Raw genomic sequence first — 18,180 nt, forward strand, 5'->3', positions numbered from 1 at the left:
GAAAATCCCATATGCTACCAGAGAATCTACAATGAACACCTCAGAAACAACAAAACCCAGTACCCCATGGGCTTGTGGGTATGGGCATGGTTGGTACCCTATGTGCATTACACAACCCCTCGGGCAACCCCAGTACCCCCAAGTGGAATTATGGGGCTGCTGAAACTTCCATTATTCCCTATGGGAGAAATCTTAAAGACACGTAAACTTCAACAAATCACAAAAAATCAGCCCTTTGCCCAATTCCTTTGAAATAATTCTAGTAGCTTCCTTGCCCCCATTGGGCACTACCACCCACCACACGCTGCTCTGGGCCACCCCTTTCCCCTCAATGTGAAGCAATACATTTGCTGGAATCCCCATTATTCCCTATGGGAAAATTCTTAAAGACGCGTAATCTTTAAACATTCACAAAAAATCAGCCCTTTGCCCAATTCCTTTGAAATTTGGGTGGTAGCTTCAACCCATTGGACACTACGACCACCACCCACTCTTTTTGCCCTGGAACCCTTATTAAAAATCCAAATCGATTCAGATTTGGACTCTGCAAATTCGGCTACAAAACAAAACAGGGGTGATTTGGATTCAGAAAATTTGGGTACAAAAGAAAATGGGGGTGTTTTGATTTGGATACAAATCAAAATGAGAAAATTCCAAAATGCACACCCCACTACACACACACACCCACACACACCCCGTGACAAACACAAACACATAGGTTCTTGAGGGCACAAACAGCAATGGAATGCACAAGAATGTAAGAATATAAAACAGGTAATATTCATGCAATATGCATTAGCAGAAACATTTCAACATGCAACTTAACATATTTCACATTTATTTCCCCACTCCCCACTCTGTCTCTAAAGCATCCGGTACAGGTCATAATTCCACTCGGCCACCTGGCACAGTGCAAGCCGCACCACCCAGGACAGACTAAGGAGGATTTGGGAGCCCCCAGGGAGTCTGGAGACCCTGGACTTCCGCCCCAAATTCCAGGGATAAAAGCACCACTGCTAAGAGTAGGGCCACACTGATGTAAAGCTACTTCAGTAACTGTGAAGCTATAGCCTATGATTACACATGGGGCAGGCTGACTAGGTTTGCATAGTTTGCTTGTATGAGAGCCCCTGTAGAGCATTTTCTCTCCCCCAGTTGCCCACTGGATATCCCTGGAAAGCCCACAAGCAGGGCACAATGCTGATAGCCACTCCTGTTTGTCCCCAGGATGTGGTGATCCAACATATACTGGCTCTGAATACAGGGATTTATTTTGGGTATTTATATTAATAGCCATTGACAGACATTTCCTTTAGAATTTCTCTAATAGTTTTTAAACCACTATAGGACCAAAACACACATTCTGTTCAGCATGATATTTTTCTGTTTCCTCACCCTAAAATGGGAGTGGGATAGATGCATAATGGTTGAGCCTATCATGCTTCCTGTCTTCTAGAGGAAGCAAACAAAAGCAGGTTCGAGTCACCTGCTTGTGGGAATGTGAGACCCAGCACATAGCAATGATAATTCCAGCCTCACAACTCTCAACCTTGGGTCCCTAGATGTTTTTAGTCTACAATTCTCATCTTTCCCTTTGGCTATTGTAGTTGAGGATGATAGGATTTTTAGTCCAACATCTGGAGACCCAAGGCTGAGAACCCCTGCTTTGGAGGACCAGTCCAGAACTAGTCGCATGTTGCAGAGTATGCAGTGGGAAGGGTGAATTAAAGAGACCCTACCTTCCCTTCAAAGTACCCTCTGCTTGGTAGAAATAAGTCCCTGAAGGTTGTGCAGCCCTCAGGGACATACTTCCATGTATTGCCGTGCTTTCAGGGGAAGAAGCCTTGGGTGACATTAGACACCCTTATCACTCTCTATTATGCCTGCTTTGGTAGTCCAGATTCCGAAGCACTGGCTGGAAGCTCACTTTCTGCATGCCATTTAAGACAGACATTTAATACATTTGTGCATTTAATATATACACATGCCATTTAATACAGAGCTGAACTGACTCTCTAAGCTGCAGTTGCCCCCTCTGAGGTTCTTCTGAGTTAACTCTCTAGGGTTGTTGTTTTAATTACTGCAGGTAGAGAGGATATCAACACTTCTCTGTTACTGACAAGCATCTTCAGCTTGGAGAACTCCTGTGCATCCAGGCAAGAGTGCGCCTATCAAATAAAAGCAAACTGGAAGGAGAAGGCGCGGCGGCGGTGGCGCAGCAGAATGAGTCTGCCTTGCGCAAGAGACAGAGGCTAGGGAGGGGCCGATGGCCAAAATCCACGTGCCGCTTCCCTCCTGCGCTTCTCTGTCAACCAATAGCCGCGACAGAAGAGAGCCAATGGCGAGGCAGCGGGGCTCCCGGGTGCCGCTGTAAACACGAGTACTGCTCTTTCTTCCTCACCTTCTCTCTTCCTCTCTCACGCGCCAACAACACTCTGCTGCCCCCGAAGCACCGGCGCAAAACTTGCAAGGACTCTTTTGCACCAGTGCAAACCAAGCAAGCGCCCAGAAATTGGGCAGCAGCTGTGGCGCGCTCGCTCTTGTGTGCCCCTCGGGGCTGCTGCTGATGGAGAAGCAGCTCAACTCAGGAGGCGACTGCGCCTCTTCATAAACCGAGTTGCGCCTCCGCGAAATAAGAAAGGGGTTTCGGCGCCTAAGTGCAAGCTTTCCTCCCTCCCCTTTTGTTTTCTTCTCGGTTTAGTGCATGAAGACGTGGGGGAGAGGAGGGGGCATAGCTTCGGAGGGGATGGCCTCTTTTTTTTAAACTGCAGGAGCAGTTCGAAAGGGAAGCTGCGACTGGGAGCAGGGGAGAGAATAAATAAATAAAGGAGCAGCGGCTGCCAGAATAAAAGTTGTGGCGGGAGAAGAAGGTGAGTGTGTCTGCCTTACCTAGCCCGGAGGTCCTCTCCTTTTCTCCCCCCCCCTCCCCTTCCCCCTTTCTCCCTTCTCTAGCAGAGGTTCTTCCTTGTGTCGGCTCTGCCTTTGTGGCACTTGATCGCCGCATTGTTGTGTTTTAAATGGATTTCTTTTAAATAAAAGTAATGCGAATAAGAAATCTCTCCTCTGAGCTAAACACGCCGAGGAGCCAAAAGAAAAGCGGCTGCCGACTGAAGCTTTGGTTGGAGAGTGGAGATTCATGTCGTGCCCAGAGAGCCACTGAGATCCATGTTGCCCTTCGCGTCATGGGAACAAGAAGAGCTCGGGAATAGAGAGGGGTTACCGTGTATGGGGTGGCGGTGGCTGTGTTGTGTCTAGAAACATGCGAAGTTTTCTGGAGAAGGGGCTTTTGCTCTCTTCGATGTTGGATCTGCTGGGACGTCACAGCCCCTTTGCCCTTCTTCAGGTGATCGGGGCTTTCCTTTTTCTTTTCCGTCGCTGGGACAGGGATCTGCTAGCGGTGGGAAACTTCTGCCTAGTTCTCTCGCATTGTTTCCCCTTTCCCCAGGGTCATTCTGCTCGGGTTTCCTTTCCTGGTTTGTTGTACCATTACAACAAATGTAACATACCGGGACGAGGGGTCAGGCGACCACTTTTGATCGCCGTGGGCTGCTCATCGTCAGTTTTCGTTTTCTGTTTCAAAGGATCTCGTTCGCAAAAGGTTCCTCGGCATTTCTAGTCCACCGGGCGTGCTTCAAAGCCAGCGCGGTGTGGTATTTCAGCTGGGGATAGTCACTCTCCCGGGGGGTTTACCACAGAGATCATGAAAGTTTCTCTGCGTTTGATGCGTTAACTTGTATTGCACAACTTGTCAGCAAATGGAGACTGCAGCATCCATGTCGTAGAATTAAGAAATAGCGGAGGAGACTTGTGCCAACTTTTTAAAAACAAGCATAGATTGTGTCCCCCGCATCCCCGCCTCGACTTGGGTTGTAAAACTTGTTCTGGAAGATATATTACTTTGCTCAATTGAACAACTTGGAAACTTCCAGTCTCCCCAGGGTGTTCTTTCTCTAAAAAAGAATTGCAATTTGCATTTATTACAAAGACCTGCTGATGAGGTAGTTTGATTTCCGACTGGCAGTAAAATAAAATACAGATAATTTTGTAGAGTAAAAAGATATGGGGCACAGGACTCCTTTGTTTCCTCTGTTTATCTGATGGCCAACTGATTGTATGCGCAGGTATAGAAAACAGCTACTGTTCTGATGTCTGCTTTCTCTGTTTCTGTTCTGGTAGAGACAGAGGAATAACTTCCCTGATCAGAGTGTGTAGTGGTCTTTTCCATCTAATGCAATGAACGCTGTGCAGGGACTTGTGTTTTGGTTTGAAAACACTTCCACGTGGAGGAGTCTCTTGAGTGTGTTTGTACTTGAGGTAATAGAGTTCTCTGTGTTCAACCCAGTAAGATTTTGATCACTAATTTACCTTATTGGCTTTCATTACAGGCAATTCCAATGTCTGATAAAAAGAGAAAGTGAAGGATTGATTTTTGCTTTATGATACAGTGTATTATTTAGACATGTTCTGTTTCTCTTACCTAAGCCTTACAGGTAGCTGCAACCTTTTAATAATGGAGAAAGACGTGGATTAGTGAAATGTGATTAAAAAAAAAAATTAAAGCTATCAAATGGTGTGCTCACATCTATAGTTGCAGCAGTTTCGTTGTCATGCAATGAGGAGAGAACTGGCATACAAACTGCTGCTTTTTCAGGGTAGATTCTCTCCTCATCTGTGATTTACTTTGAGGGCTTGTTTATCTGTGGGGAAAATTACTAGGGTTAAAAACTGATATAGTTGCCATCCATCCCCTATTGCCCTGTAGACAAAAAAAGAAAAGAAAAGAATATACTGTAAGTTCATATTAAACTCATAGTAAACAAATGGAAAATATTCTGTGTAATTAGTAGCTGTGCATTACAATATTAACAGTAGTATTATTTACTTACTTTTATTAAAACTTGAGTTCAATATATGCAGTTAATATGGGTTGATCTCTGTGTTATTAAACTAGATTTTAATTTCCCTAAAATAAAAGGTTTCCTTTGTGCTGCTTTTTCTTTGATCAGGTTTTTTAAAAGCAGTTGTAGGGATCCAAGCAGTAAATTTTCTTGGAACTGCTAGCACAACTTTGCTTTCCCAAAGTACATCTTTAATCAGAACACATTTTTTTAAATTCCAGCACAATTTTTTCTCTTAACTAAATTACATTAAACATTATCTCAATTTCTTGCTATCATTTTTATTTAGTGTTTTCTTACCATTGTATGAAAGAACAAGCTCACAAATTGCTTTCTTTCTAGATTGCTAGTATTCCTATTGCCCAATAATGACATTGCAAGAGAATTTTTTTCAATCTGATCCTGCTTAAAAAACAAAACATAACCTTTACAGATGTGTTATAAGATTGATTAGTAATACTTCCCCCTCCCCTATTGTTTTGAAGTATGCTAGCATATATTTAGTCAACGCTTATGACTTCTGCAACTGTTGTATGGCCCACTGTTTTGGAACCCTTTGTTTCTGAGCAGTATAGACATGCTCTGACAATAATTGATGGAGAACTCATGGACAGAATTCTAGATCATGCTGCCATAATCTTGAGTTTCTCATTAATGCAGTACAGCTCACAATGATTTATTTCATACATTCATTAGAAATGCAGCACTCTTAAGTTCCTCTGATAGTGGTGCTTATATCAAAGTAAGTAAATATTGTTAGGATTGAAATCACAACATCCTTTCTTGAGAAAAGTGATTGATACAACCTTTGAGAAGAAAACAGTTTTATCTGTACCAAATACTTTTCAAGCCAGTTAAACACTTATCAGTGATGTTGGCCTTAAACACTTATCAGTGATGTTGGGATGATACCAAATTATCTTGCAGGTTGCCAGATATTCTCATGTTATAGAGATAAGGCAACAGCGGAAAGGTATACAATATAGAGTTGTGGAGTTTTCCCTCCTGAAAGGGAAAGTTGGGAGGAGGGATGCTTAAGTAAACCACTCACAGCATGATCCTATCCATGTCTACTCAGAAGTAAGGCCTCTTGAATTCAGTATAATTTATTCCTCTATATGTGTTTTAAGATTGTAGCCTCAGTAACATCTATATAATTTGTAATATTTTCTTTTAAATTTTGAAAAGAAGCACTTTATGAACTCTGGCTAAAACAGCTTTTCTTTTTTATAAGAGGAGTTTATTCGGCATAGTTTTATATAGCAGCTGCTGATCATATTTCATAGAGCTGTTAAAGCACTTAAAACCTAAAATTAGGTACTGTCTAGTAATAAATATTTCAAATTGCTGCTTGAAGAAATAAATGGAGAAGTGGATCTTAAAATAAGAATACACTATCTGAAATCCATTGCTGAAATAAAGCAACCAGGTTTTTAAAAATATATTTATTTAATGTATTTAACATATTTCTGTATAAGCAACAAATATCTGAAACAATTTATTTTTTCCGTATAATGTGCTTTTACCTTACATGGGATTGGTCATTGTAAACTATTTTTTCATAAACCTGCAACAGTGAAAACCTATCATACTTCTACTAAACATTTATTTTGTACTATATTGCTGAACACAAGAGTGCATATTCACCTTTGCTGTGTGATCACAATCGAACATATTCAAAAAAAGGGTAACTTTCCTCACCTGTCCCCAAGCTGAAATTTTATAGACTAGCTTTTTGATGTATAAATACTGATTTTGTTTTTATATTTCAGTTAACAGAAATAAACTAAAGATTAATAATGTCATGAACCATGCTCAGGGCTATTAATTATGACATGCATATAGTCCTCAAGCATTTTAAAACTTTATACATTCTTTTAATACACCAGATTTATTGAACACATTAAGTACCTTATAATAATGCTATAATGTGTACTTGGATGTCTTTTGTGGCTTTGGGCTGTGCCCCATATTTGTTATGATTATGGAAACAAATAGGTTTTGTTAATGACACTTCTGCATTCTGCAGTGAAGTTATAGTGATACATTGTGCATATCACAGTGCGCAAAAAAATGATTTGATTTTGATAATGATTTGAATGCGAATTAAGCAGTTCAGCATGGACCTGTCTGATTTTTTTTATTTAAAAAAAAACATGTTTAAACGTTAACACAAACTAACCACTTCCCCTGTCACTGAAAAGCGCTAATTGATCTTGCAGGCTTTAACATAATCATTTAGTCTGATCCTTGAAACCTTTCAGCTTTCATGTCCCTTTTCATTATCCATCAGATTTCACACTATGGCTCTGCATAAGACATAGATTCTTAGTGGCTTAAAAAAAAGAAATTTATTAAAGGCGAAGTTGTTACATTTTCAAATTAAATTTGAAGAAGTAGCATGGACACATAAATGATCTGGAGTAAATGGCACTTAGAAAATGGAAGCAATTCAGTAAACACTGCTCAAATGGAAGTCTTGTTCAGTGGTTAAGTAGCATAGAACCTGGGTTTGGTAGGCAAACTAGTGCCCAAAGCCTTTTTGAAGGCAGTTTGTTTTCTTGCTTAACTAAATTTTCAATTAAAAAAAATGCAGACATCATCAATTTGATGACTTTTAAATGTCATGAAATTAAAAATGGATCTGTCTCACTAAGTGCAGCAGCCTGAAACGCCAGACTTGTTAGGCAGTGGCATTTGAAATGTGTGAGTTTATCTTATTAATTCAGCTTTATAGAAATAAATTGGGATCACTTTGGATGGCACTGTGTAACATCAAATACTGATGGTCAGTTTTAAATTTTAAACTTTAGACATGCTGAGCATTCAGTAATGTTTTGATAATTTTCTGACTCTTAATTCAGATTGATAGGTTGCTATTCCTTCGTACATATAGACCTCTCCTGTATATTGTTTGTGCATTTTCTCTTTCTAGTAGGGCCAATTTCAAAGTAAATCAGGATTAAGACAACATAATTTCAGCAGTTATTTTGGAAATTGTCAATTTGACTTCTCCTACTAGGCAATGGTCTCTTAAGTATAGCATTGTTGTTATTATTATTAACGAATATTTATATACCGTTTTTCAACCAAAGTTCCAAAGCAGTTTACATAGAAAAATAAGATGGACCCCTGTCCCCAAAGGGCTCACAATCTAAAAAGAAACAAAGGCAGATACTAGCAACAGCCACTGGAGGGATGCTGTGCTGTGGTTGGATAGGGCCAGTTGCTCTCCCCCCTGCTAAATATAAGAGAATCTCCACTTAAAAAGGTGTCTCTTTGTTCATTTAGCAGGGGTTTAACAAATAGGTTTCTGTCCTTTAGTTCTTTTCAGGATGGATAATACCTAGCATATTACATTAACTCTATATGACATTATAATGTGACATTTGAATGCACTGAAGGGACTATGGATGATACTTTAGGCCTTTTGTTACCTGCAATAGCAGGTAACAAAATCAAATTGCATTTGATAGTGTACTGTATATATTGACACACTTACTTTAACATTTAAATTTATATTGCCAGCAGTGTAAAGTGTAATAGCCCTTCATCTTAACTGAGAATAAGCAGAAAATAAATATGTTAATAGAGCAATAGGCCAGGATCCAAAGCACAATGCAGGTAGTTCCGTGTGCCCAGCGGGCTTTGACCTTATATTTCACCAACAGCAGCCAAATATGTCACCTGGCGAACCAGGGGATCTCTAAAAACAGTTTCTTCTATAGTATGAAGGTCAAACTAAAAGTTACCATTCAAAGTAAAAAAAATCCCACCAGATATACCAGGATGTACCTTTGGATCCTGGGCATAATTAAGCTAGAAACATCTACATTAATAAGCTATTAAAGGCTGGTCCAGATACTGGGGGAGAGAGTTAAGCCTGGTATACATATAGATTCACCCCGTTAACTGGGCAAATAGGCACCTTTTAACGTAGTGGCTCTTATCATTCACAATTGATGAACAGCTCTATTTAAGCTGTTGCTGGTGTCTCTCTTGTGGTTCTTTTAAAATTCTGAGCCCTGTTGGAGCAGGGAGGGAACCATTCTCACATTCCTTTTACTATGCAAGCTGTTTTGAGTTTTGTTGTTGAAAAGCAGTAAGTATATATCGATAAAAGAGCTAGGAAACTGTTGAAAATAAGGTCGGTTGGTGAAGTTGACAAATGTAACTTGGAAAAATAACCTTCAGAGCAAATAAGCACTAACCTTTGTGGGGTGGGGGCAGTATTTGTTTAGGCAGAGAGTCACCTGATGTAAACTACATTTGATACTGTCAGTGTATAGCAAACTATTTCCCATTTCCCCGTGCATAGCAAACTATTTCCATCTGCTGTGGGCAATTAGACTTAAGTGTGCATATAGACTGCCACCACCTAAAAGGCATTCTCCATTCATATACATGGAATAGGGAGCTCTGCATGTACAAAGGGTGTACAAATTTACCCCTGCTATTGAAATGAATGGTGAAGCCAGTAAGCACTGGAGGTGCATGAAGCATACTTTGGTTTCTGAACCATGAGTCACAAATGTCTGTAGCTGAATAAGCAATATTTGGAAGACTTAGCAGTATACTATTGGACCTTGAAAAGTAAAACAGTTTAAGGGTGGGATCCTAACTTTGTCTTGTTGCCTTCTAAGAAATGTCAGACTCTTAGATTTAGTTGTCTGTCTTATGCAAATAATCATTTTAGAAGTGTCAAAAGAGCAGCCTACTGGATACTACGTGGAAGTTTTATGATGTACTAAAGGTAAAGTGTGCCGTCAAGTCTATTTCGACTCCTGGCACCTGCAGAGCCTTGTGGTTTCCTTTGGTAGAATACAGGAGGGATTTACCATTGCCTCCTCCTGCGCAGTACGAGATGATGCCTTTCAGCATCTTCCTATATCGCTACTGTCCGATATAGTACCAGTGGGGATTCGAACCGGCAACCTTTTGCTTGTTAGTCAAGCATTTCCCCACTGTGCCGCTTAAGGTGGCTTATCATGCACTACACTACTTAAAATTTTCTTCTCTTGTTCTAGGTGCTCGAGAATGTGATCAGTTGAATTACAGACCAGCTTTCTAGGTGACTTTAAGTGGGTACAGACAGTATTTTTTCAGAAGCAGAATGATAGATGTTGCCTGTCAGTACAGAGTGAGGGCCACTTCACACATTATGCTGTTTAGGTATGCACCTAAAATAATATTTAGATCTACCTAAAAAGTGTTGCATGTCCATGTAGCGTGGATTGGCTGAGAATGCAGCATTCTGTTGAATATACACTTGGCAACAAACCTGGACTCGCTGCGGCATGATATGTGCAGTAGCTGCCATTTTTCTCTGTCCCATTATGATGTCTGACTGGACAGGTTCAACAGGCTTTTGAAGCACAGGAAACTCTCTCATACTTCTAAGTCTCTGAAAGACTTTAGTGTATATCCGGCCAAAGTTGCCCACCATCTGAAATGTAGCAGTCAGGACAAAGCAGTGACTTGACTGCATACGAAATGGAGTCGGATGCAGAAAACTGAAAAACATCGGTTGCTCTTACTGACGCGTTCGTTTACTTTCTTATCAGGCTACAGCTTCATTTTACTATGAAATAGAACAAAGTAATATTAACAAAGGAGAACAAAGCCCAGAACAAAGTAAAATGAAATGCTGGCATGGAGAGGACTAATTGCAGCAAACTGTTTCCTCTTTACAAACGGCAAATTGCTCATTGTTTGCTGAGTGGCTGTTCAACATATAGGTATTATATGACCAAACACGGGCTGGAACTTGTGTTAGGGTCTACTCTGTGGCAGTGATGGCATTACAAATATCTTATTTCTCTGACACCATTGCACCCATTACTGAATTGTCCAGTGGAACTGTTTCAGTGGTTTTTGGGAACTCGCGAATGACGGTCCCAGGGACCATCAGACTGAATCCAATCCAGCCCACTTTGATCAGTTTGCTTACCATTTTCCAGTTATAAAACTGCTCATATCTGCACTGACTTGAACACTATGATTTTTGCAAGACCAGGACTGAATGTTCCGAATGAACTCTCTGGTTTTGTTACATTGGATAGATCTCAGATTGTGTTGCTCAAAGAGATGGACAGGCTGCTTGGATGTCTGAAACCTACTGGATTTAAAAAGACCTTTGAAGCCTCCCCCCCGACTGCAAGTTAAGCATCCTCTTCCTACACACATCCACACCATGACACACACACATGGTATTTTAACATGTGGGTTCTTGAGGGCACAAATAGCAACTGAACTCACAAGAATGTAAGAATATAAAACAGGTATATTTATGCAAATGTGCATTAGCAGAAACATTTCAACATGCAACTTAACATATTTCCTCCCCACATATTTCTTTCCCCACTCCCCCTCTGTCTCTAAGGCAGAGGTCATGCATGGCCACCCAGTGCAATGCAGTCACTGAGCCACTGGCCCACACCACTTAAAGAGGATTTGGGGGCCCCCAGGAGGTATGGAGGCCCTGGACCAACCTGGAAGTCCAGGGGTAAGAGCACCTCTGAACCTCCACTTGCATGCTTGACCCTCTTTGTCATTGTTGCTCTTTGCAGTTGTCGAGGGTAGTCAGGAATGGGATGGAGTCCTGGGTTGCAGGGGTGATAAACACTTCCCTGAAACAGGTGTAGGTGCTGAAGGAGGTAGTCATTAGGACTCTCCTGGAAAAATGTGCCTGGACCCAGCTGTTCTGAATAACTTTCTGTTCTTCTCCAAATGAACTTTCTGTTCTTCTCCAAATGAACTTTCTGTTCTTCTCCCTGGCGAGCAAGGTGTTAAACCTACCAGAGACGTGAGTTTAGGGCAGTATAAATATGTTATAAATATATTTATAAATATAAATATAAATAAATGAATTGTGTGGTGGTGTCTCGGGTGCAGGTGGTTCTGTGTAAAACTGATAATTTAGACCCAATTCAGCTTCCAGCCCAGGTATGAGACAGAAACTGCCCTGGTCGCCCTGGTGGATGGCATATGTTGGGAGATAGACAGGGAAAGTGTGACTGTTTTCATGGACCTCTCTGCATGTTTTGATAGCATTGACCATGATATCCTTCTGCGTGGTCTCTCCTAGTTGGAACTCTAGGACACCACTTTATATTGGCTCCCATCCTGCTTGGAGGGCCAGACTTGAAGGTGGTACTGGGAATGCCTGTTCTAGCCCTTGGTGACTGGCCTGGAGGCCATTCTGGGTTGGATAGGAGCGAACAAACAGAGCCTTAATCCAGATAAGACAGAGGTGCTCTGTAAAGTAGTGAGGTAAATTGGATGGGGTCACACTCCCTGACAGACAAAATTTAATGGTTGGGAGTTCTCTTAGACCCAGCACTGTCCCTGGATGTCAAAGTGGTATTGGTGTTCAGGAATGCCTTTTACCAGTTTTGGTTGGTACACCAGCCATGATGACCCTACCTGGAAAAACCATATCTGACTTCTATTACCAATGCATTGGTTACGTTCAGATTGGATTACTGCAATTGAGTCTGAATGGGGCTGCCTTGAAGACCTTTTGGAATCTGCGGTTGGTTCAGAATGCTGCCTCAATTATTCTCATGGGTGCTAGTCACTACAGTATTATATTTATCCTGTGGCAGCTTCACAGGATAAATCTGCTTCCAGGCCAGATTCAAAGTGGTGTCTTTGACCTTCAAAGGTCAATGTGGCTTGGCCACATAGGTATGACCAGGGTCATACCTCATTTGCCCATATGAATCTGCCAGGGTTCTCGGATTCTTATCACAGACTCTGTTCTTGGCCATGCCGTTGAAGTAAAGCTGGTTGATGGGGGCTGGGGACAGGGCCTTCTCAGTAGCGGCCCCTTCTCTTTGGAATGTCGTCTCAGAATGCTTCATTAGCCTCTTTCCTTGATTAGTTTTAAAAAAGAACCCAAAAATCCTCCTTTTAAAAGGAGCATTTTAAAAAATGGTCCTAATTGAATTTTCAGTTTTAAACAGTTTCAGCCCTGTTTGCCATTTTATGCTGCAATTGGTTGGTTTTTTTGCTTGTTTTATTGGCTGACTAAGGTTGCCAGCATGCTAAGTGAGATGTATCTGGGAAGCGGAAAGCTTTTACTAACACAGCCATGGTGATCCACAAAGGGAGGATTTTTGCCACTCTTCCCTTTCCCCAGAAGTTCCCTGCACAACTCAAAATATGTAACTGGAAACTGCTGATTAGGATGAGATAATATTGGATCTCTGTATATATTACTATTATATCATTTGTGTATTATTATGTATGCTTTAAATTTTGGTCTATGACCATAAATAAACATGACAAACATGACAAACTCAAAATATGTTGTTGGGCAGCAGTGTGTTAGAGGGCAGGATATAAATATTTCAAGCAAGTCAGCAAATAAAAATGTATTAATAGACTGTCAGTGTTGTATGAACAATAGTTAGTTATCATATTTTACTTCAGTGATATACAAAACTAGTAAAATAACTTGTATGGTACTGACTTCCAATGCATAGTGGTATGTGACCTAAAAGCTTTCATAATATTGTTGAATCAACTTAGAGCTTTGCATTGGGAGGATATATGAGGGTTTTCATGGGATACGTACTTTTTTCAGTCCTAGACGAGATCTAGGGATTAACAGTTGTGCAGACTCGCAAATACTTCTTGGAAGTTATGTATTATATTTGGAGATCTTAAGGTAGAACTACCAGAAGGTATCCAAAGGAAAATGCAATCACCCATTGTATCACCTAGTTTATTATTTATTCTACAGTGGTGTAGTATATTGACTTGATATACATTGTTTAGTGTGGTTTAGATAGCTCACAACCAAAAGATTATGTTTTAAAGTCCTACTCCTGTTGAGCTCTGACAGTGCAGAAAGGAATAGTGTAAGGATGGATTTACAGAGCAGTACCTTGCAAATGAGAGCTAGGTGAAGAGTCCACGGCAGGCTTCTGAAACTTATTTAGATACTATAGATGTTGAATTAGTTATGTTATAAACATTTTATGCTGGGATGTGTGCATACAAAGTGTCCTGTTTGCTTCTTTTGGAGATAGTTGATGGAATGATCAAAATTGCATAGGTTCTGATTGATGTGACCAAACACAGTAGTGTCTTGGTTAGTTGGGAGATGTCTATATAGTCAAAACATTATGTACATATTTTATTCACATCATTGCCACGTTCCATTTGGTCATATACTGAAATGGACACAGAGGTGGGAGAGGAAGTTGTTCAGTGCTTGTCTGTGAAGGGGAAAAAACACTTGTATGTAAGTGTCCTTGAGCTAAAACAAATTTTAAAAGCAAATGTGGAAACTGCTATGTCCAAACTTCTACTACAGTTGCAGTCCTGCGCATATCTACAAAGGACTATAAATTCAGTTAGTCAAAAGAAAAGAAAAAAAATGTTGGACCATTTGAGTATTAAACATTTGATCTTTAAACATTTCTGTTTTTAGTTGTTTTTCTACTGGCATGATTATGTCAAAATGCAAAAGAAATGTTAAGCATGAAGCTGCTGTAAGTGTAGTAATTCTTACATATAAACTAAAAGCACAGTCCAGTCCGTGGCTCGTGTCACCAGGTACACAGTTGTCACATAGTTGTTGTGAGGACAATTGTCTATCCTTGGGAGTGGAGCTACAGAGAGAGATTATGGGAGGGAAATCCTGCATGAAGGATGTAGGGGAGGAGGAGAGAGAATGCAGCAAGAGACTGAATTGTGTCCTGTTATTTTGCTGGATATGTTCAGTGATCAGCTTGAATCGGATGAAACTTGAATAGGCAGCACCAATGTTCTTGATTGGCTGGCACTGTTGTACACATGGTAGCCAGCCTTGGTGATGTTGCGCAAAAGTGCACTTGCGCAACTACTTAAAATAGCGTGACAGCAGTCGTACAGTGGAACTTACATTGTAGTAAGTAATTAGTTGCGTGCAAGTGAAGGTGCACCGTTTTAAGTAGTTGTGCAACTGTGCTTTTGTGCAAAACAACTGGCATTGGCTTCTACACGCACAGCTTTGCCAGCTGATCAGGAGAGCTAGTGTTGCCTTTCTCATCATAGCCATGTGTTTAATGGGGCTTACTTCCTAGTAAAAGAATTGCAGTCTGAGAGGACTGGTTGAATTCCCTGAAAGCAGATGGATAGGATCATTTTGTGGTGACTTTATTGTTGAAAGGCTCACTGGATAAGTGGTAAGCCTAAATTCTCTCCCAGGATGTCTTTGGTGATGATTCCATATTATGAATTCTCATTTTGGAGGAGGGAATGATGGAGAGAGCCCACCATCCTGCCAGACAAATAATTCCCTTTTTCAGTTCTCTGAACTATTATGTTGTTGATATCATTGCCAACCCTAGATTTTTGTAGGATGCCATGAAACCCATGGCTGATTCCTTCTTCAGATACTGACTGGCATCTTTCAGGACTCTTACAGTCCTCTTGGCAGTTCTGACTGGTTTCCCCTTTTATGAAGAAAAAGAGGATGGAGGCACCACTAAAGAAATAAAAAAGAGTAGTACAGTAGCAGAGCTGTAAAGTTGGTTGGTTTTGCCTCTTTTAAAATGTTTCATTAACTTTTGAAAGTTCCCTTGACAAAAAATGTTATCTGAAGCATGTTGGGCCTATTAAAGATAACAGTGAGGCATTTGAGGCTCATCCCCCTCTTTCTTTTTGGTTCCCCTTTTGTGAACAAATTTGGAACATTTTGCTGCTTATGTGTACAGCCCAAGTAATCTGCTACCCTGAGATGATTTCCTCTCTTTCTGAAGGCCAGTTGCTGCTTCCATGCTGTCTTTTCCTTTTGGCCCCTGTCTATGACTGCTATGCTTAGGCTATATTATGTTTAGGGATGTGCAAATTGATTTGGGTACAAATCAATGTGTACCCAAATCTAGCTGATTTGGGTGATTTGGAGACAGAACAAATCACCCCTGTGGTCCATTGGCTAGATTCGGGTACAAATCGAATTGTGCCAGAATCGATTAGAATCGATTTGAGATTCGGATTCCTCCTACTAATTTCCCCAGATTCCCAGCTTTTATTTAAAAGTTATTAGACACCAACAAATAGAAACACATCAATATTCCTAAAAAATAAACTGAGTACCCCACTGTCTCGCAAGGGTGTGTGTGGCATGGTATGGTTGGCACATGGCAGCTGAAGGTTGGCACTGTCCAATGACAGTCAAAATGAACAGAAGAAATAAAGGTGTGCAATGAATCCTCATAGGGATTCATTATGAGGAAAGGTTATTATACAGCAAAGAATCCAAACTTTTGAAAAATAGTGAGCACACATTTTGCTCCATAACTCCACTTCTACATAGGCTAGAGCTTAGCTTAAAAAAAAAAAGCAAGCTGGGGATCCATGTTAGGTTTAGGATAAGGCAAATTCGAAGTCCCATTATTTCCAATGGTGTAAATATACACAATCAGTAAAAACTAAATAAAATTATTAAAAAATCAACCAAGTGCCCCATTGCCTTGAAATTTGGGTGGTAGGTGGTACCCATGGGGTACCCGCCACCCAAATTTGGTGACCCTAAAACCTTGATAAGTGATCTGAATCAATCCAAACAGAATCTGGGATGATTCGTGGGTACAGATTTGGACACAAAACAAGTCAGGTGTGACTTGATTTGGGGACAAATCAAATTGAAAAAATTGATTTGTGCACATCCCTAATTATGCTGCTTTCTATATCTCTCAGTTGCACTGTTGACACTCTCCGTACTTTCAGTGATCTTGGCTGACTTCTCCTTTAGTCGGCCTACTTTTCTTTTGAGAGGAAAACACAAATACTTGTAACAGCTGTGATGATATGCTGTGGTAACCCCAAATAGGTCTCAAGCCCTGTTGGATCCTTTGAGGAGGAGCAAACTGCAGAGGGCTACATTCTCGCTGCATTTTGGTGTTGTAACTTTTTTTGCTTGAACAGTGTGGGCTGTTCTGCCTATACTGTGCCATTCAGGAAAGGGCCAGGTATAAAAGTGTGTCTCAAGTGGGCTCAGCTCATCAGATAGTATCATTATCTCCTGGTCCATCATGGGCAGAAACAGGTCTCTGCTAAAATATGAATCCTGGAGAACAGAAGATGGTGTTATTTGTCTGCACAGGAGGAATAGCCATTAAACACACTGACTACTGTGACATATCAGAAAATCAATTGAAGGCATTCACAACTTGAAGTTTTGTCAAGTAGTATACACTGCCTTTCTATACTATTTCTTTTTTTAATTTTTCTATTGTTAGCTTGTAGAATTTGATACTGTAGTTTGATACTGTATATCAACATATGTTGATGTTTAGAGTTAAAAAAGATGATGTTATACAGCAAGATTTTAAGAAAAAGATTATTAAATGCATTTGTTGATCAGGAAGCTAGGAAACCTCCTCATCAAGATAGCCTTAATGTACAATTTTTATCTTGGAACATAAAACACTTCATCAGCTTTAAGTCCACATCTGCAGAAACAGATGTCTCGCTTCACACTAACTTGTCTGCCAGTTTAAAACTTTTAACAACCATTTTAAAAGTAGTTAAAAACACTTGCTTCATAATGGGGATCCAGCAGTACACCACCCTCTGTTTTTAATCCGGTTCTATCAATGGAATAAAATATGAAGGTTAATTTGGTAATCAGATTATTGCCTCATAAACTGCATGAGCTTACTATTATCCCTTTTATATATTTATTAAAGGAGTAATGCTACCCTTATTAGAATCATTGAATTCTGTAATGTTTTTACTTCTACAAATTAGGGAAACTGGACTTTAAAAAAGAAGGGCCTCTCTTCATCTGGTTTAATTGCTCTTATGCAATCACTGTGCATATAGTTATGCACTTGTAATAGCCTTCAGTGGTTATTTTTATATAGGCTTTGATGTACAACATTGCACGCAGGTTTTCCTTCACCCTTCCCTCATAATATGGTAGAAAGTTATTTTAAAATTTGTTAATCTTTCTAACTATTAAATCATAGTTTGAAAAAATGCAAGCATTGGCTGTGTTATTTCATTCATCTTGCATCACCTTACAAATGCCTAGGATGGTGAAGTTGCTATTTTTATTATTTAAATTTTTGTCCTGCTCTAGACCAGCAACTTTTACAGCAGATATCTGTATGTTTTGCTTGTGTGGAACTTTGCCTTTGTCTCAGCTTAACTTTGTTTGTTTTCAGCCAGTGGTCCTTCTAATTTTTTTCATCTCTGTGCAGAACGAGTTTAGTTCTGAGCGGCAGTATCAAGGCAGTGTGTGCACACCTGCATTCAGAATGGGGCCTTCCTGATTCGAACT

General features: G+C 40.3%; 1 protein-coding gene across 15 annotated transcripts in view; it reads left to right on the forward strand.

The window, feature by feature from the left end:
• The first annotated feature begins 2,383 nt into the window (after positions 1–2,383).
• EYA4 (EYA transcriptional coactivator and phosphatase 4) overlaps positions 2,384–18,180 on the forward strand; it is a 224,044-nt gene continuing 208,247 nt past the window's right edge. For 7 of the 15 annotated variants that reach the window (XM_053287730.1, XM_053287769.1, XM_053287776.1 and 4 more), the window contains exon 1: positions 2,385–2,870. The gene's annotated coding sequence lies outside the window, so the exon portion shown is untranslated. Of the gene's footprint in view, positions 2,871–2,953; positions 3,344–4,244; positions 4,315–18,180 lie in introns of those variants that run through there. The other 8 variants (XM_053287739.1, XM_053287860.1, XM_053287848.1 and 5 more) reach the window with 4 other exon arrangements.

Source organism: Hemicordylus capensis, chromosome 1 (genome assembly GCF_027244095.1).
Source record: "Hemicordylus capensis ecotype Gifberg chromosome 1, rHemCap1.1.pri, whole genome shotgun sequence".
NCBI classification, from domain to species: domain Eukaryota; kingdom Metazoa; phylum Chordata; class Lepidosauria; order Squamata; family Cordylidae; genus Hemicordylus; species Hemicordylus capensis.